General features: G+C 36.6%; 1 long non-coding RNA gene across 1 annotated transcript in view; it reads left to right on the forward strand.

Moving 5' to 3' along the window:
* Positions 1-6,409: 6,409 nt before the first annotated feature.
* Positions 6,410-21,735, forward strand: part of LOC147996235 (uncharacterized) — a 158,949-nt gene continuing 143,623 nt past the window's right edge. Inside the window, exons 1-3 of the long non-coding RNA XR_015671634.1 lie at positions 6,410-6,663; positions 11,572-11,796; positions 16,860-16,911. This is a non-coding gene — a long non-coding RNA (uncharacterized LOC147996235). The remainder of the gene's footprint in view (positions 6,664-11,571; positions 11,797-16,859; positions 16,912-21,735) is intronic.

Below are 21,735 nucleotides of genomic sequence, written 5' to 3' on the forward strand. Positions count from 1 at the left end.
AGAGTCATGGGTAAGGATAAAGTCTGGCCCAGAACAATTGTTAAGATTTTTACCTTTACCTCAATAGTAACAAGCATCTAGTGATATTCTCAAATACTACAAGATGTGATTCACTTACTTTGTGAGTGAGTGAGTGTGTGTGTGTGTGTGTGTGTGTGTGTTTGTGTGTGAGAGAGAGAGAAAGAGAGAGAGAGAGAGAGAGAGAGAGAGAGAGAGAGAAATAAGAAAGTGATTTTTAAAATATCATGATGGTAGCGAATACTGAAAGTTGATGCTATGCAAAGATTTACAAACACTTTTGCTTGAAGATAAACATTAAAAGATACCAATCTCATAAGTTTGAATTTTGCTATTGAGCACAGAGTGTATTTTTATACAATCCCAGTTAAGCAGTTGCTTTTTAAAGCTTACTTTCTCAGAATAAAACAAAACCTTTTATTCTCTGTTAGTATATGATTCTTCAACTTGAAATAAAATGTTTTTCAAGATGATCCTTTTTGGGGGGTACTGTGAAGAAAATGCTGAACAACTTAAAACAAAGAATAAAGAGGTAATGTGCGGGGTCTCTGGGGTCTTTATGCCAGTTGTTGCTGATTTTAGAACTACAGTGCCAAATTAAAAGACTATTGTGGTAGATACTGTCAAGTAAGATGGTTGAGAATCAGAAAGCCAGGCAGGTAACTTCTTCCTGAGCAGATGGAAAATGTGTATTTGACTTGCTTGCAACATGTTAGATTTTTAAAAAATCAGGAATATCAGAAGTATATAAACCCTTTTTTTGATGGAAACACACATATTATTACTATTCACTATTCTGGGAAGATGATGTATAATAAAGTGAAGTTTAACTTTATAAAAACCCTCGTCTCCTAGTACCAATGTGGGAGATCCAATGAGCAAGGGAACTTCCAGCCACATTCTGTGTTTGCCTGTATACTGTCCTTCCAATACTCCCCAGAAACGCATTGTCTGTCTAAGAAAATCTGTCTTGTAGCCATGAGTGGTTTCTCTATTCTACTCTGTATCCATCGAGATTAAGAGAATGCTATCAACAGATTTGGAGACCTGAATAAGACAATGTTTGATTATTTCCTGTTTTGTTTTAACGTTTTTCATTTCTGTCCAAAGTTGAGAATAATTTTAACTTGGTAAACGATGGTATCAGTTTTTGCAGAATGAGAATGCTTTCTTACACATAATGCACAGAGTTCTGAAGTGCATATATGTCTCTGAGAATAATGGTTATGATACTACTCAGAGAAAGTCTCAAATTTATACATGACTTCCATAAAAAGATATCTAAAATGTCAGACATGATGACAGAGTGGCGTAGTAGATAGTGTCTTCACGGTCCAACTATTTGCTATATACAGATTTGGGGAGAAGTCTGGTACCTAATGCTATCCTATAATGCCACACTGTCCAATATGTCCATTGGTCACAGTGATGACCCCTGTTGAACTAGAAGGGTGACAAAAAAATCCAAAAGACGTGAAACTGAGGAAGAACTTGGCACAGAATATCATGATAGGGATGGAAGCATTAATAAAAGTTATGAAAATGAAAATAATGAGAATAGGCTGTATTCACGTATTGTCAAAACCAAATAAATGAAATAGACTAAAAATAATTAAATTGTATACTAACAAAGCATAAAGAAATAAATAAGAACTTAAAGATATATCATATGCATATTGTTAATCAGTTTGTAATTACAATGTAGACTATAGTATATCCAATAATTATTGTTATCAGGTTTAATATGAGAAATAATTGTAATTGTACTTATGGTTTACAGTAAAGGCTCAGTTTCTTAATACAAGACTGTGTGCTATTTAATTCCAACAAAAATATTCCACAAAATTATTTTGGTATACTAGAGAGATGCTACACAGATACTCATGCACTGAACTTAAAGTTCTTTCAATATCAAACCGCTTTTGTGTCAGTTTAATGTTAGTCATATAAAAATTGTAAACAAACAATTCTAAAATTACTAAATTTGGATCCCAAAGTGTGAAGTGTCCTTGAACTTCTATAAGCCCAGTTGTTTCAGTATTGCTCTGGGTCGTGGCGTTTCATTTTGCTCTTTTCTTGTAGAATCCATGCGTATTTAGCACTGAAGGTAATTTTCCATCTCTGTAGTCTGATTATAAACTTCCCAAATTGCCCTGTTCCGTCTGTCAAAAACAGCTGGGCTGAGTAAGAGAATAATGCGAGTCGATTAAAAAGAAAAGTGCAGTCTAGAAATGTGAACTATTTGATTACACAAAAATAGAAAGTTTAAACCGGTCGTTTTCTAATCTTCTTCTATCTTCTCTGAAGCAGCTTTTGATGGAAAGGTTCATGGAAACATCAAATTTGTTGGTTCTGAATGGCATCTTTGCTGGGGAAACACAAGTAATATTTTCTAAATGTGTTGTTAAGTAAACTGTGTCTGATTTCAGTGAAATCATTTTGGTGTACTAGAGAGATGCTACACAGATACTCATGCACTGAACTTAAGTCCTTTCAATATCAAACCACATTTGTGTTAGTTTAATGTTAGTCATATAAAAATTGTAAACAAACAATTCTAAAATTACTAAATTTGGGTCCCAAAGTGTGAAGTGTTTTATGTATCCAAATTGCTCATTGCCTTATGTTGGTAAGGAAGAGCTATTGAAAAACTCATTTCCTATAATTAGCTTCTTAGGAGCAGGAGTAAATTAAAATGCATAAGATATATACTGCCTATGCTCTTTTGGTTATAAAATTATCCTTCCTTCCTTCCTTCCTTCCTTCCTTCCTTCCTTCCTTCCTTCCTTCCTCCCTTCCTTTCCTTCCTCCCTTCCTCCCCCCCCTCCCTCCCTCCCTCCCTCTCTCCCTCCTTTCTTTCTTTCTGACTTTTTTTTCTTTTGGCAGGCTCTTGGTACCCCAGGCTGGGCTTAAACTAACACATAGCCCTCCTCCCTGTGGAGTTTCAGCTATGTGGTACTGTGCTGAAATCAGAGGGGACAGTTTGGGAGTTTATGTTAATGATTTCTAAGTACAACAGCTATATGTCCCTCAAAGGACTGGATAATATGAACAAAATATACAAATATGAACCACATATGATGCATATAAGAAAAGGAATACAGAAATAAGCGAAACTAAAATCTGAAGTCAGTAATACCAACTTTAGTAAATATGTAAGTTGCTCTATTAAAAAGACTCTTGTTCATATTTGCAAGGTAAGAAATTGACCTAAGGTAACATAGAAGTAGATAAAAGAATCCCTTAAGGGTTGTCTTGTAATGACAAAATTTATAACATCAGTAAGTGCATGCTACTCATAAAATTTCATGGGCTAGAAGATGTAACCTGCAAATATACATTGCACAGGTTTGTGACTTTAGTAACCAGTTTTGTTGTTGGATTGTTTTCCCTGAGGGAAGCAGGGTCTGAAAGGATTTAAAGTCCAAGAACTTTATTAAAGTGGGGTTTTGTAAGGCACAGTTGGACAAAGAGACCAGGTTAGATATAGCCCCTATAGGGATTATATGGCTTCTTGGAGCTGTTTGCACAAAAGTGGGTTTTGCATTCTGACATAAGCCAGTGACTGCCTATGGGCTGAACCTAATGTCATAACTGGGCAAAATGAATTCCTAAAGTCGCTACAGCTGAAATTGACTGGCAGTACTTCCTCCACAGGGAGTAAGATACTCATTTAAATCAGCATATGCACTCAAGACCTCTTACACGTGATTCTCTTAGAAAACCATTGCTTGTATCTGAATTTGTGTCTATATATGTAGGTTGAGACTTTTAAAAACCTACTTTAATAAGGGTCCATAAATGCTTTAACCTCACTTCAAGCCCACTGACCAGGGGTAGTGAAGGAAGATGGTTAATATAACAAGGGGGATGTGGGCCTGGTCAGATGTATTTCTTTGTGGTAAATCCAAACAGGCATCAGTAGCAGTTCAGTCCAATCAGTAAACACTAAACATGAACCAGTAGCAAGAGTTTGATCTAGAAGAAATGAGTCTCTAGTGAACGGCACAAGTCTGCTAAAGCAGAAAGAAGCAACCTGAATACAATGAGATGCTATTTGGTGATCTTCTCTCTATGAAGTCATAACAAGCAAAGATCAGCAAAGACCAGCAAAGCATTTCAAGGGCAGTCAATGCGAGAACATCATTCACTGTGTGTTGGGTTATACTTCTATTCCTTCCCAGCATCTCTTGCCCTCTCAAGCATCTGTTCCAGCAAAACGTCACATGCCCTTCCTCAAATCAACTTCCAGGACAAACACCACATGTCTATGCTCAGCAAAACATCCTCTCATAAGACAGCTTTCCAAAAGAAAAAAAAAATCACATGACACAACTGAGTCTCCAAAGACCAGAAATTTCTACTTCAATACAGTGTCGTGTTCTCTTGAAGTACTTCCCAAAGTGGAATAAAGTTGGTGATGGTTTTAGTTTGATTCACCTGTCTCTATAATGTTAAAAGAAATAGAATATTATATACTGGAAGAGGTTTTTTAAGTGTCTAGTACACAGATATATACATACAATGAAGTTAATTGATGTTCAGTGTGAATGATGGATAGCCAGATGGGTAAATTGGGTAAATACAAAGACACTAATGTATTCCTTTAATGAATTACTTAATTACATTTTTCTGACAGAAGGAAAGGGTAGTAAAACCAGTTACATGCTGGATTAACCTAAGAGTAGTTTAGTTAATGTAGTTTTGAATTACATAAAGCTGTACATGAGCCCATGCGTCTTTTGAGTTTATTTAGGTCATAAAGTCAATTGGCTGCAAGCCTACCCGCCCTTGTCCTCAAGGATACAAGAAAAACAACTAATATTCTGAGAAACCAGACAGTTGAGTAGCAGTAAAGGGCCTTTAGGGGAAAAATTCATCTAGAGAGAAAAAATAGAGTGTCCTGGCCAGCCACAACCCTAAGAAGGATCATTTTAAATCATGCTAAAGAAAGGGAGGAGTCACCATCCCATTTCTTTGAATGAGATGCTATAATTTTCCTTTCCAGAATTTCTGTCCCTTTCACTTTCGCTGTGAGCTAACCTAACATGAAGCTTGGTTGTATCTATCCAATTTTTCTGTGACCCATATAACTTCCCCTTTCTGATTTCTGTATCTCTTTCTTTTGGATTCTGTCCAGATCCTAAATGTGCTTTTTCTGATACTTTGGGTTTCTATATTCTTTTGAAACTCTTCTATAAAGGCTCCATCTCCACTATAGAATTGCTTATCCATCGCACAATGTCTGAAATCCATAACTACTTATACAGAAGGATTTCTCATGTCGTCTCAGAATCTTCTGGCCCTGTGATTTTTTCCTTTAAACTTCACTACAATTGCCCTATGGGTTCTATTTTAGTCCATTCTTAAATAAATTAATGAGAAAAGAACCCTAAGAGGGGATCTCAGTTTCCTCTGTATCAGATATATTTTAATTCTCCAGAATTATGTCCGTGGAATTTTGAAAGCCAGAACAGAAGACAGGTAGGCAACATAGCAGTAAAGAGAACAAGTAACAAGGGAGATAAGGAAATCTTGAAGGGGCAATAATAATTATGTCTTTCTGACTAAAAGGTAATATATCATTATATAAATACCTTAAATTATTACAAGTCTTTAAAAACACGATGGATCCTAATACTTTAAAAATTGAGAAAAGATATAGAAAGAAATCAAGTGAGATGAAGATACATAGAGAACATGTACTATAGTCAGACGTAATAGATTTATAAATAATAAATTATTCCATGTACACCATCTTGCATAGTCTCACCCTTTGTAGCATGCTTTTAGGGAAATAAAATAACGTTTAGAGACGATTTATAGAAGTTCAAATCTCCAATGAGGAAAATTCCCAAACTCTTGCCATCTTATCTATGTACAGAAGACTGTCTGTTACTTGATTAAAAATACAGTGGAAAGAGTTGAAAAGGTAATTCAAGATTTAACAGTACATACTGCTCTCATAGAAAAATCTGAATTCTATTCTTAACACCCAAGGTGTGTGAATCACAGATCACTCTAAATCTATATCCTTGTATTTCCACACTGTTTAATGTTGCAGAATATTTGATCAGAGTGTGAAATCCTGAAATTGAGTAATTTACTGGAAAAAACCTCCTTGTAGCTGTGGTGCGCTACTGCTTTAGCAGGTACCTTCAATCCAAGACATTCCTGTTTATTTTAAACAACATTAATTAAATCCAAGCATAGATCAAGAGACAGGGCAAGCAATCAGTTGACAGGGAGCGAATGTTAAAAAAAACAAAAAAACAAAACAAAACAAAACAAAAAACAAAACAAAACCAAAAAAACCATAGAGAGTAAGAGGAAGCTGTGAGAATGGATAGAGAGGCAAACAGGAAACAGGAAGTAGAAGGGAGGGACATTCAGTTTCAAGTGTTTTTTTGAGACAGAGCGGAGGAAGAGTGTGTCCTTTTTCGGGTTATCCGCTGTGGAGGGAGGTCAGGGGTGCTTTCTCTGTTTCTCTGAAACTAGTTGGCTTTCACTTCAGTATCTAGCTCCTGAATCTTTATTGGCAAAGTCGAACAGATGAATTTTTTTTGTTAAAACAACAGTCTTATGGACTTCCTAAGCACTTCGAGGTGTATACAGCCCTGCACAAACGTACGAGCGCTTTCTTTCGTAAGTAAAATACAACACTTTAAAAAGTAAATGGAATTATACAAACTACAAATTTCTGATAAAGAATTTTGAGGAAATGTTGAAAACGTTTTAATAATAATGATAGTAATAAAAATTGTAGTAGTAGTATAAATGATATTAACATGGTACATATTTTGAGATTTTATGTAAATGAAAGTCAGGATAAACAAAAGTCACCAATGGTGACACACAAGTAAGTATATGAGGACCTCGATTATAGAAGTCTGTGACATATGAGTGGCATAGAAAAATCATCTGACTAACATACAGATCTTTTGTTATTGTTGTCTCAATAAGCCATGTGCAAATTAGAGGCAAGCTACTAATATAAGATATTTGAGAATCTTTGATGAGAAGGGGCGGCAATGTCAGGAGACATAAGTCTTAATGTGCCAGCTTAAAGTACAACAAATGTCTGCCACTGTCTATGTTTCGCATTCTTTTACCAAGATGTCAGAAGTGACTCTCTTCATAAGGTCACTAGATCTAAATTTGACTCGTAATACTTACCCTTTTATTCAGCTTACCATATATGGGCATTGCCAAATATATTAATTTACAGTTGATTACTCTTTGGCATAATTAGCAGTCATTCTAGAAAAGCACATAATTTAATTAAATTTATGACATTTTATTTCTCACAGGACAGAGTAACAGAGAAAGTTGACTGACTTTTCCATTAATTTTTATTCTGATATTTAGAGCTGATCTATTGACTTGATCTTTCTACATTATCATGGTTCTATTACAAATTTCTTTGTCAATATATATATATATATATATATATATACACATATATATATGTCTCACTTTCACTGAATAGTTTGCATATTCAAATTCTATTGGGCCACTGGGTTTCAAGACATATTTTTAAGTCAATAATTGACACTTAAGATAACCTAAAATTTCAAGTTCAGATTTATTCTTTAACAAGAAACGGATAGTAAGAGAATATCTTTACTAAGGAGACTCGACATTGCACAGTGCTATTTAGATTAAGACAGTCATTTGACAAGTGTTTCATTGCAACCTGCTCTTATAGTAGTTAGGTAAATTTATAATAAAAAACAACAAAATCCTAATTTCTACATAATTACTACTATTGTCTTTATACTTACATTTCTTTTTTGTGTACTATGTGATTTTGGGATTTCATTTGTTTGGGTTTGGTTCATTAAAAACTAGTGAATTATATAACACTGTAAAAACACTGTGATGGTGAATTTGATGTGTGGACTTGAGTGTGCTATGCCACCCACTTAATGGTGAAACACCAATCTTAATATTGCTGTGAAAGCATCCTTGATTAATTAATTTTACTGTGGTAGGGATCAAATGCTGTTCCTTGTGAGCCTTGTATAAACAAGTATTCAACTGCTGAGCTACACACATAGACCAAATGTACCTCTCAGAGTGGTAAAAATGAAATAAGACATACGACCCCCTAACATGAGGATGCACTTAATCTAATTGATTGAGGACTTAAAGAAGGCACCTCACTGCCTTCGACTAGAGCCTCAGCATTAAGTAGTCCCTGATGTCTCCAGCCTTTCAGTCTTTCTTGAAGATTTTGAACTTATGAACCCAATAACATCCATCATAAATTATTTCTTTTCAGCTTGCATTATTTCTATCTACATGTATATGCATGCACGCACACATATACGCACATACATTCATATCCCCACACAATCCCACACACATTCATCCTTTTGGTTTTCTTTGTTTAGAGAAACCTAAGACACTAATGTCTAGTTCACTCATGTACACAAGTTGGTCAGACTGGGTCATAGAGGTATTTGAGAAATATTTGCTAATTGTTTAAATTATCTCTTTCTTTGTAGCAGCAAATATTTGAAATTCATAACTTTATTGTATCGGGCTCAAAATAGTTCAAATGAAGATACAAATCTGGTTGTAAAATATGCTTATAACAGTGTAAAGCATGTTATATGGATTTTAATGCATTTTCATAGAATGAATGAACATTTGAGGGAGGCTGCAGCCACGGACAAGGGTTTGAAAATAAGAAATTCAAATTTAAAAAAAAGAAAATTAGTGTAACTCCAACGATATTTTAAATGAGAGATAATGTATGCCTTGGCAGAAGGTAAACACTCTGTTTTTCTAAAGGTAAATATTGTGCACACATTGATAATTTATATTTTTGGCCTGAACAGCTGTTGTTTAATCATTGTTTTTGCAGTAGAGCAAATGCAAAACATATTTTACCTTAATTAACTCATTAAGAAGAAAATAGCCAAAACATCAGGCTTTTGAGAACACTGATTTTAAGCACATCTCCAGGAATAGAAGAGTACCTTGTTCTCTTTACAGCTGTGTTATAGCTCCCCGAATAATTCAATTACAGGACGGCACTGAAGCAAGCAATACATGCAGTTCGGCAATCTAGTCTCTAGAGGGCTCTGCACATCACTTTTTCAGTCAGCCTGACTGCAGCAAACTAAACCTAAAACAGACATTCTGCAGTCCCTAAATGCAGCTGCCATTCTGCAGTGAGCTCAGAGAAACCCTTCTTAAAATTTTGTCCCAATTCCATACATTATATTATGAAGCAAAACATAAGCGCTTAGGTAGAGCCACAGATAAAGGAAATAAAAAGAAATCCCGTACATGGAAGATCTTTCCTTCCTCTGATTTTCTCTGTCCCTGACCAAAACTGCATGCTACACTGTTTCCTAAATGCACCTCGTATTTGTAATTCTGTACAGAATTATTTATGATATGTGATGTTTAATTCAAGACAACGAATTTTTATTGATTTTTATTAAGCATTTCAGGATGAAAAGACAGATAAATGCCAGTGCTGTCATTCAGAATGAACTTGTCTGGAATGGAGGATGGAGCTGAGTCCTGAATTTTACAGTGCTCAGCTCCCACAGGCATTCTCACACTTAATCAAGTTGCTATACATTCTGAGAGTATGACTCCCAGAAAAAGTCATTCTTCACTAGGCTTAAATCTTAATGCTGACAAAGAAAATACAACCTTGTCTGTGAGACTGCAATTTCCATGAGATTTAACTCAATATCCATCAAAATGGATGCCCCTCTCCTACTTAGAATTCTTGGTGTAAACAAGTCATGCTTTATTGTGGTTATTTCAAACCAAATACTTCCCAATACTTCTCATGCTCGAATAAGGCAGACTAGAAGGTGAGCAGTTTGAGGGATATAGCCTCTCAGGCTGGGGCAAAGTTTTCTCCAGGTTTTCTGCTACTTGGAAATGTACAACTAGATATTTATTGTAGAGGTACTAATTTACAATAACACAGAATCTATGGCTAGACCTTCCTTTGGTTATTATGGCTAGACTCTTTGACAAACTATCTGCTAAGAATAAGACATACATCAACTTATAGAATCCTATACATCTAGGTGGTTCGATATATCATTAATGCACCACCATAGTAATAGTTATAGGCAGAGGGAAGTGAAGAATATTCTTGTTTTATAATTTTATTTTTCTTGAATATTTTATGTATTTACATTTCAAATGTTATCCCCCTTTCCGCCCTCTCCCTTACCCCTTTCCCCTGCTTCTATGAGCTTCATATGATCTTTGAATTTTTTCTTAGGTATTCTTAGCTTTTAGGCTAATATCCACTTATCAGTGAGTACATACCATATGCATTCTTTTGTGACTGGGTTACCTCAGTCAGGATGATATTTTCTAATTCCATCCATTTACCTAAGAATTTCATGAAGTCATTGTTTTTAATAGCTGAGTAGTGCTCCATTGTGTAAATGTACCGCACTTTCTGTATCCATTCCTCTATTGAAGACCACATTCTGCCATCAAACCTAGTCACTATCACTGATGACAGTAATATTCTTTAATGTTGAACGATTACTTGAAGGATCAAAGCAGTCTATGTTCAGGCAGACTATGTGCAGACCCTGAAAACACATAGTCCAACATTCTTCACGCCAGACCCACCTAAAACAATGCAGAGGCATGCTATTAAGCAGACATGTAACTTAGTTCCAGTTTCTGAAATTGGAGGTGCCAAAGCTAAATGACCCAGTACACTGTTTGTTTGTTTTCTGTAGCTATGAAATTTATTGTGGTCACCTATGGTCAGTTAAGTAAAAAATTTTGGCTGTGAGTCTCCACATCCATGGGCTGCTAGGTAGAGTCTCTCAGAGCACAGTTATGCTAGACCAAAAGTTGAATCCAGCTCATAGGTGTAATTTGTGGCAGTGGTAACCCATGTTGTAGTTGTAGCACTACACTGCATCCAGACTCCACAAGTCACCACGAGCAGCAGCAGTCATTGATACTCCAGGCACAGCCTATCGAAAGGACATAGCATTTCTGTACTATTTTCTGCTTGGACACAAATATAGTTGTTTAATTGTGGAAAACCAAGACTTCACACTATTTTTCTAACACTATTTCTCCACACATAAACATTAAATTCATGTATGATGGAATTGTATGGCATTACAATGTTTGATATTAAAATTCGGTGTTTGAGTTTCTGACTTAAGGTTACTAAGAAAATTAAAATGGAATTTTGGCTTGGGATTAAGATAATATTTTCTATAATTTCTGAAGTCACCCTAAATAAAGACATTTTTACCATGTATTTATAAGAATCAGCATTCTTAGAGTTGTCAGGTATGAAATCAAAATATCAATCTATCCCAAATTATTGACAGCTCCCTAGGACCCAAAGTATAAAATAGTTTTACAAAGTTATCTTTCATTTCAAATTTAATAAGTATGTCTATTTCATAAATTTACAAAGCTGATTCTTTTACTGGAATGTTGAAGGGAGATTAAAAATAATTGATTATAATTACTTTTATAATTATTTATGATGCTTAGTAAAGATCTCCCTTATATGACTTTTTTTAACAGGACTATGCATTCAAGGTCACAAGAATTACTTTGCTAAAGGTATGAGCAGCATATTTGAAAAGCTCTGATCTACAGGAAGTGTGCTTGTAAGTTCACGGGGTGAGACCTCTGCAAAAGCAAAACAACATCAGCAGTAAAACTGAAGAACGATGGTTCGTCTGGTCAGCATTCTACAGAACGCCTACACTGGAATCCACTGTTATATATGCCATTGTATGATTAGAGGTAACTGCTAAGTTGGCATTTATTTTACATCTTTATTTATTAATCATCCCAAAATAATGCTTTTGAAACATAAAATTTATATGCCCCTATTTCATTCAATGGGATGCTTAAATTAAGGAATCAAATTATAGCTTCATGCTGTTTAGGTATTGCTAAAAGACATAGAGTATATATCTTCATGGAATCTTCGATAGTGTAAAATGGCTATTTGATTTTCTTTCCTTTAAGAAGACAAAACCGATTGGGGAAATACTGAGAAATGGGGAGGGTAAGATCCAATCCTTGTGTAATTGATACATATTTTTGGAACATAAAATGTTACATATTCACAATTTAGTGAACAAAGAGCAGAGTAAATGAAGATAATGTTGATGTCAGAAAAATTGTTTTATTATCTTATGAAAGTTAAAAGTAAAATATTTTTAAATTATCTCCTTAATTATTCACTTACATCCCAATATCATCCACCACTCCTACCAGGACCCTCTCAAACAGATCCTTCCCACATTTCTCCCTCTTCTTCTTCTCTCAGAAGGGGTGACCCCTGCCTAGGCATCACCCACACTACACACTAGTATGGCTCATACTAGGCTCATACTCTCACAGAGGGCAGACAAGTGGCCAAATTAGGGGAACCAGACTGACAGTCAGGGAACCGATTGTTTTGGGGGGACTGTCATGAAGACCAAGCTTCACATCTGCTACATATGTGTAGGGACTCGTGTTTAGCCCATGCTAGCTATTCAGTTAGTGGTTCAGGCTCAGAGTTCCCAGCATACAGGTTAGTTGGCTTTGTTGGTCTTCCTGTGAAGTCTCTTTCTTTTCTCTTTGAGTCCCTCAATCTTTCCCCAACTCTTTAATCTAATGTGACTCCCCTAGCTCCATCTAATGTGTGTCTGGGAGTCTCTGCATCTCTTTCTATGGGCTGCTGGGCAGAGACTCTCGGAGAACAGTTATGCTAGGCTCCTCTGTGCAAACATAACAGACTATGTCAAGGTTTGGTTCTTTTCCATGGGATGGGTCTCACTTTGGACAAGTCAGTGGTTAGTCATTCCTTCTAACTCTGCTCTACCTTTGACAATACACATCTTCTAGGCAGAATGAATGTTGACTCTAAGGATTTTATGGGTGGCGTGCTGTTCTTATCTTTCTACTGAGCATCCAACCTGGATGCAGAAAGTAGCCACTACTGCATCCATATTCTTCACCGACAGAAGTCTTATCTAGTGTCACCCCCATAGCCACACAAGGGGCCTCCTCACCTCACATACCACCACCAAACCAGGACTCTGGCATGTCCTAGACATTGTCACCCTTGCCAACTGATAATTTGCTTTCTCTTTCCCCTGCTTTCCTTTAACCTCACCTCACACCTCACCCAATTCCTGTCCCCAAACTTTCTCCCATCCAGTTCCCTTCCTCTACCCACCTCCAATTTCGATTTTATTTTGCCTTCTGAGAATGATTCAACCATATTTCTTTGAACACTCCTTGTTACTTGGATTCTTTGTGTCTGTGGTTTACAGCATTATCCTGCAGATTATGGCTAATTCAGATTTATAAGTGAGTACATATCATGTAAATTCTTTTGGGTCTAGGTTACGTCACTCAGAATGATATTTTTCTAGTTCTACCCATTTGCCTACAAAATTCATTATATCCTTGTTTTTAATAGCTGAGTAGTATTACATTGTATAAATGACATTTTCTTTATCTGTTCTTCACTTAAGGTACATATAGGTTGTTTCCAGTGTCTGGGTATTATGATTAGAGCTGCAATGAAAATAGTTGAGCAGGTGTTCTTGTGAGTTGGTGGAGCATCATTTGTGTATATGCCCAGGAATGTTATAGCTGGGTCTTGAGGTAGAACTATTCCCAATTTCTTGATAAATCATCAAGTCATTCAGAGTGCTTGGAGAAGTTTGCCCTCACAACCTGCAAATGTAGGATTGCTCCATTCTTCTGCATCCTTACCAGTATGTGCTGTGCCTTGAGTTTTTGATCTCAGTCATTCTGGTGGATGTAAGAATCTTTTCGATTGCATTTTGCTGATAACTAACGGACAATGAACATTTCTTTCAGTGTTTCTCAGCCATAAGAGAGTCCTCCATTGAGAATTCTCTGTTTAGCCTACACCCCAGGTTTTAATTGAGTTATTTTGGTTTGTTGGTGTTTAATGTCTTGAATTCTTTATATATTTTGGGTATTAGTCCTCTGTCTGATGTAGGTTTGCTGAACATATTTTCCCAGTCTGTAGGCTCTCATTTTGTCTTATTAACAAGGTCCTTTTTCTTACAGGAGCTTTTCAGCTTCATGAGGTCCTATTTTAATTGTTGGTCTTAGTTCTTGATCTATTGTACTGTTCAGGAAATTTTCTCCTGTACCAAAAACTCAAGGCTATTCTCTATTTTCTCTCCCTTTAGATTTAGTGTAGGTTGAGGTCATTGGACTTGAGTATTGTTCAGGGTGATAAATATGTGTGTATTTGCATTCTTCTACATGCATAGATCCAGTTAGATCAGCACCATTTGTTGAAGATTCTCTGTTTTCCATTGTATGGTTTTTGACTTATTTATCAAAAATCAAGCCACTGATGTGCATGTGAGTTTATTTCTGATTCTTCAGTTTGATCTGACTCATCAAGTTGTCTGTTTCTGTATCAGATCAGTACTATGCAGCTTTTATTACTATTGCTCTGTAGTTCAGCTCGAGGTCAGGGCTGGTGATATGTCCAGAAATTCTTTCATTGTACCAGATTGTTTTAGCAATTCTGAGATTTTTAAGATGATTATTATTTTTTCAAGGTTTGTAAAGATGTTACAATTTTGATGGCAATTGCATTGAATATGTAGATTGTTTTGGTAAGATGGCCATTTTCACTGTTAATCCTACAGATTTATAAGGGGAGAACTTTCCATCTTCTGATATCATCCTCAGTTTCTTTCTTCAAAGACTTGAGGTTCTTGTCATACACGTCTTTCACTTGCTTGGTTAGAGGTACACCAACATATTTGATATTATTTGTGACTATTGTGAAGCCTGCTGTCTCACTGCTTTCTCAGTCCATTTTTCATGTGCATAAAGGAAGGCTACTGATTTCTTTGAGTTAATTTTGTATTAAAAGTAAAATCCTAAGTTTTCAATGTGCCAAGTAAAGTCTACTTATTTAGTCATGTCATTCAAATCTGAAAGATTGGCAGTACTTACTAGGGTCTCTCCTAATTTTTCTTTGCCTTCTTCCTGGGGGTGTCCAGGCACAGATGCACAAGAGGCTGGTAAGGATGAAGTGAAGTATAGAACAGGTCAGTCAGTGAATAACGCCAGAAGGAGGAAGTCTCCTCCGAAGGTTTCAGCTATAGCTCCTCTTTTTTTTTTTTAAAAAGCTTCTTGAGAAAGCAGCTCTCTTTGATGATAGTCAACAAAAGAGCTTGTACACATACACTATTTGGGGTGAACCAAGAGGTATATATCTGGAGAGGGGAAATGGGCTCTTCTAGGGTAAAATTTCATTACCTGAGGATTAAGGTTCTGTGCATGCCTCATTTGAAAGATTTAATTCACCTTTTTATTTTGTTTTGTGTATCTTTTGTGTGCGCGTTTATGTATGTATGTTAGATATTATGACACTTGGCCATTTTCTGGCTCTACCTAGGATCTTAAATATTACTTGCCTAACTTAAGTAATATTCACTTAATAACCTTAGTAAATTCTCTGGAAAGCATTTTATATCTTACCAACATCCAGAGTTATTGAAATATGTGTCATGCATTCCTCACTAAGATTCCCCAGTTGCTTTCATATTAGCTCTTATGTATTTGACTTTGTTTTTGTTCTTACTTTTTTATCCTTTGAAATTTAATCTTTAAATAACGAATTTAGACATCTCTGATATTAATATTTCTCCCAGAAAATATGATTCTGTGTGCAGGCAAATTGGATTTCCAATGATATTATTAATCTTTCTACAGTTTTCCAGTCTTTGGCTCTGAGTTTGTTCTTTAATTTATAAACTCTTGCATATTTCGATGTCCTTGACATACTAAAACAGGGTTTCTGTTATAAATCATGTGCAGTACAAAGCAGATGGGAGATTCCATTAACTATAACCTTGCAACACTTTTTACACATGTCCAAAGAAATGCTTGCACAGATTCTTAAGTTTAGTGTAGAAAGGATCAGTTACCTACAAACCAATTTCTGAACACTTTTGATTAAATTCCTCTGGGTGAATTTTCCTAAGACCTTTTAATTTTCTAAAGAAGTAAAACATAAGTGAAATTGTCAGTGTTGCACAGGTACAAAGAGAAGATAGATAGAAGAATAGATGATAGCTAGGTAGTAGATAGATATTAGATAATTGATACATAGATGATAAATAGATTACAGATAAATAATAGATGGATAGGTAATAGGAAGATAATATTTAGACAGAGAGCTAGAGAGCTAAATGAATTACACATATTTTGAACTTCTGTATTCACCTCATTTTATTTTGTGTTGTAGAGAACATTTATTTTTTTAAAAACTACATTCAATCTTTTCAATCATACCATAATACAGACTGTGGTAGTAACATATATTAATACAAATGTTTACCAGTTTTTTTCACCTTTTCATAATAACTTAATCTTCAGATGTTACAATAATTTTGAGATGCTAACCAAGGAATTAAAAACCTTGAGTGTTTGGGAATTAAGTAATTTAGGGGAAATAGGGTAAAACTAAAAATCAATTCATGTGACCCCAACCCCTGGTGACTGAAAGAGTGATCACTATGATAATTTTGAAGCCATTCTGTGGTACAGAATGGAAAGTTACTCGAGTAAGCAATGCTAATTGACTTTTAAAACATCTGAGTAGTTGTTTTATCATACTCACACATCATGTCTTATTTTTCTAATAAACTTTCTTTTTAACTCATCTGAAATATCTACTGCATAAACCATATTAGTAAATTGAAAAGTCTGTACGTGTATCTTTAAATAGTAAATGCAAAGTTTTTATATACTGGTAAAGTCACACTAGGTGGAAAAACTGTCTATACCCACTCATCTTCCCACAGATCCATCACCCAGGCATGGTGCCCGTAGTATTCTGACATCCTCTTGTTTCAGGTAAGTGAGATGGTTGAGTCAATAGCTCCTTGCAGCCTTTGCATTTACTCCAGCATTCTCTGTAAGAGGATAATAATGCATCTGGTGTTTTTTTGTTTTTGGTTTTTTTTTTTTTGTTGTTGTTGTTACCTTGGTTTTTCCATCTTTCTTAACTATTATTTTCTTCTTTTGTGAATCTCTTTAAAATATGGCATTGATTAAAAGAAAAACCAAGAAACAAAATAACACCTAATCATTTCTTAGCCTTTTTATGTTTGAGGTCTCTCTTTCCTTTTCTCCTTCCAAATGCTCCTATATAACCCTCACTGACTGCTGTCTTTCAAAATTATGCCCCCCCCTTTTTTTCATAAATTGTTATTGCATGCATATGTGTACAAGTTTATACATGTATTCCTAAACTGCTCAGTCTGTATAATGTTTTATATATATATATATATATATATATATATATATATATATATGTGTGTGTGTGTGTGTGTCTGTATGTACATGCACATACATATACATATATAATTATATATGTATATATATATATGTTTTCAGGACTGATAACTTGGTACTCTTGGTATAATTTGATATAAGGATAAATGTTTATATTGCTGTTAAGGATTATGCTGATTTAGTAAATTGGTAGTTGTAGGTTTTCCTTCAATATCCATGACTTCATCAGCACTGAGTAAACTGCTAGTTTCCAGTATCAGACATCATTTCCATTGGTGTTAGTTTCCCTGGAGAAAATAATTTTTGGAGTCTCAGTACTCCTCAGTTGCGTATAGTTCTTGTTGTAGGACTGAGGTCTCTTAGGCTTTCCTCCTCCACTTTGCAATATTCATTGATGTCATTTAACATTTGGGTGGTCATATTGATAAGACTTTCTCTGGGCATAGCTTCTCATATTTTTTAGGAGACATTGACTCACGGAAAACTGTCTAATTTTCTGGCTCTCACACTCTTTCCCACCCTCTTTCATAATGTACCTAAGCCCTATGTGTAGAAATGTTCTGAGACTGTACCCACTGAGACTAGGCTCTACTACTGTGCTTTTGATTATTTGTGGAGTTTTGTAACAGTCTTCATCTGTTGCAAAGAGAAGTTTCCTTGATGAGTTTAACTGTGGTAGAAGGACAAATGTTTACATTGCTGTGAGGTTTTATGACGATTTAGTAACATAGTAGTTGTAATCTACTATGTTTCCAGATTCATGGTTTCACTAGAATGGAGTAAATAGCTAATCTCCAGTACCAGACATGATCTGGTCTTAAATCCAATTTGTGTGTCACCATCTGGTGCCATTAAGATAGTCCTCAAAGGTGAGATATTCAAGTCATTTCTACTTCAAGGAACTATGTGCTCTGCTTTTGAAGTTCACGGTGTTGTCTGCAAATAGTAACATACCTTCTGCAAAATAATAAGCACAATGAAAATAAACTGGTGGTGTCTAGGGAGACTTTTGGGCATCCTTGTCCAACAACTTAAAAGACCTCTTTTCGTATCTGGTATTAAGAATTTTGTTGCGCTTCCTGGTTGCTGCCACTGCAGAGAGCCCATGGGCAGCACCCCACGAGCGAACTTGAGCCCCGGGACCACAGGTAAGACCAACTTTTCTGCTGCAAGAAAGCTGCCTGGTGAGCTTGGGACACAGGGAAGCAGAATTCCTGTAGTACCGGGCATGTTCTGTGTTTACCAGAAGTCCCACACCCGCGGATCCCTGCCCGCAGCAGCTCTCTGCCCCCAGACCCTGTGAGAGAGAGACCCAACCGTCTGGTCAGGTGGGCACTCCTGAGGCTGCAGAGCGGAAGAGACCACCAACACTGCTCACCCCTGCCCACATCCCTGGCCCAAGAGGAAACTGTATAAGGCTTCTGGGCTCCCGTGGGGGAGGGCCCAGGAGCGGCAGGACCCCTGTGCCTGAGACACCACCAGAACCAGAAGGAAACAGACCGGATAAACAGTTCTCTGCACCCAAATCCCATGGGAGGGAGAGCTGAACCTTCAGAGAGGCAGACAAGCCTGGGAAACCAGAAGAGACTGCTCTCTGCACACACATCTCGGACGCCAGAGGAAAAAGCCAAAGACCATCTGGAACCCTGGTGCACTGAAGCTCCCGGAAACGGCGGCACAGGTCTTCCTGGTTGCTGCCGCTGCAGAGAGCCCGTGGGCAGCACCCCACGAGCGAACTTGAGCCTTGGGACCACAGGTAAGACCAACTTTTCTGCTGCAAGAAAGCTGCCTGGTGAACTCAAGACACAGGCCCACAGGAACAGCTGAAGACCTGTAGAGAGGAAAAACCACACGCCGGAAAGCAGAACACTCTGTCCCCATAACTGACTGAAAGAGAGGAAAACAGGTCTACAGCACTCCTGACACACAGGCTTATAGGACAGTCTAGCCACTGTCAGAAATAGCAGAACAAAGTAACACTAGAGATAATCTGATGGCGAGAGGCAAGCTCAGGAACCCAAGCAACAGAAACCAAGACTACATGGCACCATCGGAGCCCAATTCTCCCATCAAAACAAACATGGAATATCCAAACACACCAGAAAAGCAAGATCTCGTTCCAAAATCATTTTTGATAATGATGCTGGAGGACTTCAAGAAAGACATGAAGAACTCCCTTAGAGAACAAGTAGAAGCCAACAGAGAGGAATCACAAAAATGCCTGAAAGAATCGCAAAAATCCCTGAAAGAATTCCAGGAAAACATAAATAAACAAGTAGAAGCCCATAGAGAGGAGACACAAAAATCCCTGAAAGAATTCCAGGAAAACATAAATAAACAAGTAGAAGCCCATAGAGAGGAGACACAAAAATCCCTGAAAGAATTCCAGGAAAACACAATCAAACAGTTGAAGGAATTAAAAATGGAAATAGAAGCAATCAAGAAAGAACACATGGAAACAACCCTGGATATAGAAAACCAAAAGAAGAGACAAGGAGCTGTAGATACAAGCTTCACCAACAGAATACAAGAGATGGAAGAGAGAATCTCAGGAGCAGAAGATTCCATAGAAATCATTGACTCAACTGTCAAAGATAATGTAAAGCAGAAAAAGCTACTGGTCCAAAACATACAGGAAATCCAGGACTCAATGAGAATATCAAACCTAAGGATAATAGGTATAGAAGAGAGTGAAGACTCCCAGCTCAAAGGACCAGTAAATATCTTCAACAAAATCATAGAAGAAAACTTCCCTAACCTAAAAAAAAGAGATACCCATAGACATACAAGAAGCCTACAGAACTCCAAATAGATTGGACCAGAAAAGAAACACCTCCTGTCACATAATTGTCAAAACACCAAACGCACAAAATAAAGAAAGAATATTAAAAGCAGTAAGGGAAAAAGGTCAAGTAACATATAAAGGGAGACCTATCAGAATCACACCAGACTTCTCGCCAGAAACTATGAAGGCCAGAAGATCCTGGACTGATGTCATACAGACCCTAAGAGAACACAAATGCCAGCCCACGTTACTGTATCCAGCAAAACTCTCAATTAACATTGATGGAGAAACCAAGATATTCCATGACAAAACCAAATTTACACAATATCTTTCTACGAATCCAGCACTACAAAGGATAATAAATGGTAAAGCCCAACATAAGGAGGCAAGCTATACCCTAGAAGAAGCAAGAAACTAATCGTCTTGGCAACAAAACAAAGAGAATGAAAGCACACAAACATAACCTCACATCCAAATATGAATATAACGGGAAGCAATAATCACTATTCCTTAATATCTCTCAATATCAATGGCCTCAACTCCCCAATAAAAAGAAATAGATTAACAAACTGGATACGCAACGAGGACCCTGCATTCTGCTGCCTACAGGAAACACAGCTCAGAGACAAAGACAGACACTACCTCAGAGTGAAAGGCTGGAAAACAACTTTCCAAGCAAATGGTCAGAAGAAGCAAGCTGGAGTAGCTATTCTAATATCAAATAAAATCAATTTCCAACTAAAAGTCATCAAAAAAGATAAGGAAGGACACTTCATATTCATCAAAGGAAAAATCCACCAAGATGAACTCTCAATCCTAAATATCTATGCCCCAAATACAAGGGACTCTACATACGTAAAAGAAACCTTACTAAAGCTCAAAACACACATTGCACCTCACACAGTAATAGTGGGAGATTTCAACACACCACTCTCATCAATGAACAGATCATGGAAACAAAAATTAAACAGTGATGTCGACAGACTAAGAGAAGTCATGAGCCAAATGGACTTAACGGATATTTATAGAACATTCTATCCTAAAGCAAAAGGATATACCTTCTTCTCAGCTCCTCATGGTACTTTCTCCAAAATTGACCATATAATTGGTCAAAAAACAGGCCTCAACAGGTACAGAAAGATAGAAATAATCCCATGCGTGCTATCGGACCACCACGGCCTAAAACTGGTCTTCAATAACAATAAGGGAAGAATGCCCACATATACGTGGAAATTGCACAATGCTCTACTCAATGATAACCTTGTCAAGGAAGAAATAAAGAAAGAAATTAAAAACTTTTTAGAATTTAATGAAAATGAAGATACAACATACCCAAACTTATGGGACACAATGAAAGCTGTGCTAAGAGGAAAACTCATAGTGCTGAGTGCCTGCAGAAAGAAACAGGAAAGAGCATATGTCAGCAGCTTGACAGCACACCTAAAAGCTCTAGAACAAAAAGAAGCAAATACACCCAGGAGGAGTAGAAGGCAGGAAATAATCAAACTCAGAGCTGAAATCAGCCAAGTAGAAACAAAAAGGACCATAGAAAGAATCAACAGAACCAAAAGTTGGTTCTTTGAGAAAATCAACAAGAT

This window comes from Rattus norvegicus, chromosome 2 (assembly GCF_021556685.1).
Source record: "Rattus norvegicus strain SHRSP/BbbUtx chromosome 2, alternate assembly SHRSP_T2T, whole genome shotgun sequence".
Taxonomy (NCBI): Eukaryota; Metazoa; Chordata; class Mammalia; order Rodentia; family Muridae; genus Rattus; species Rattus norvegicus.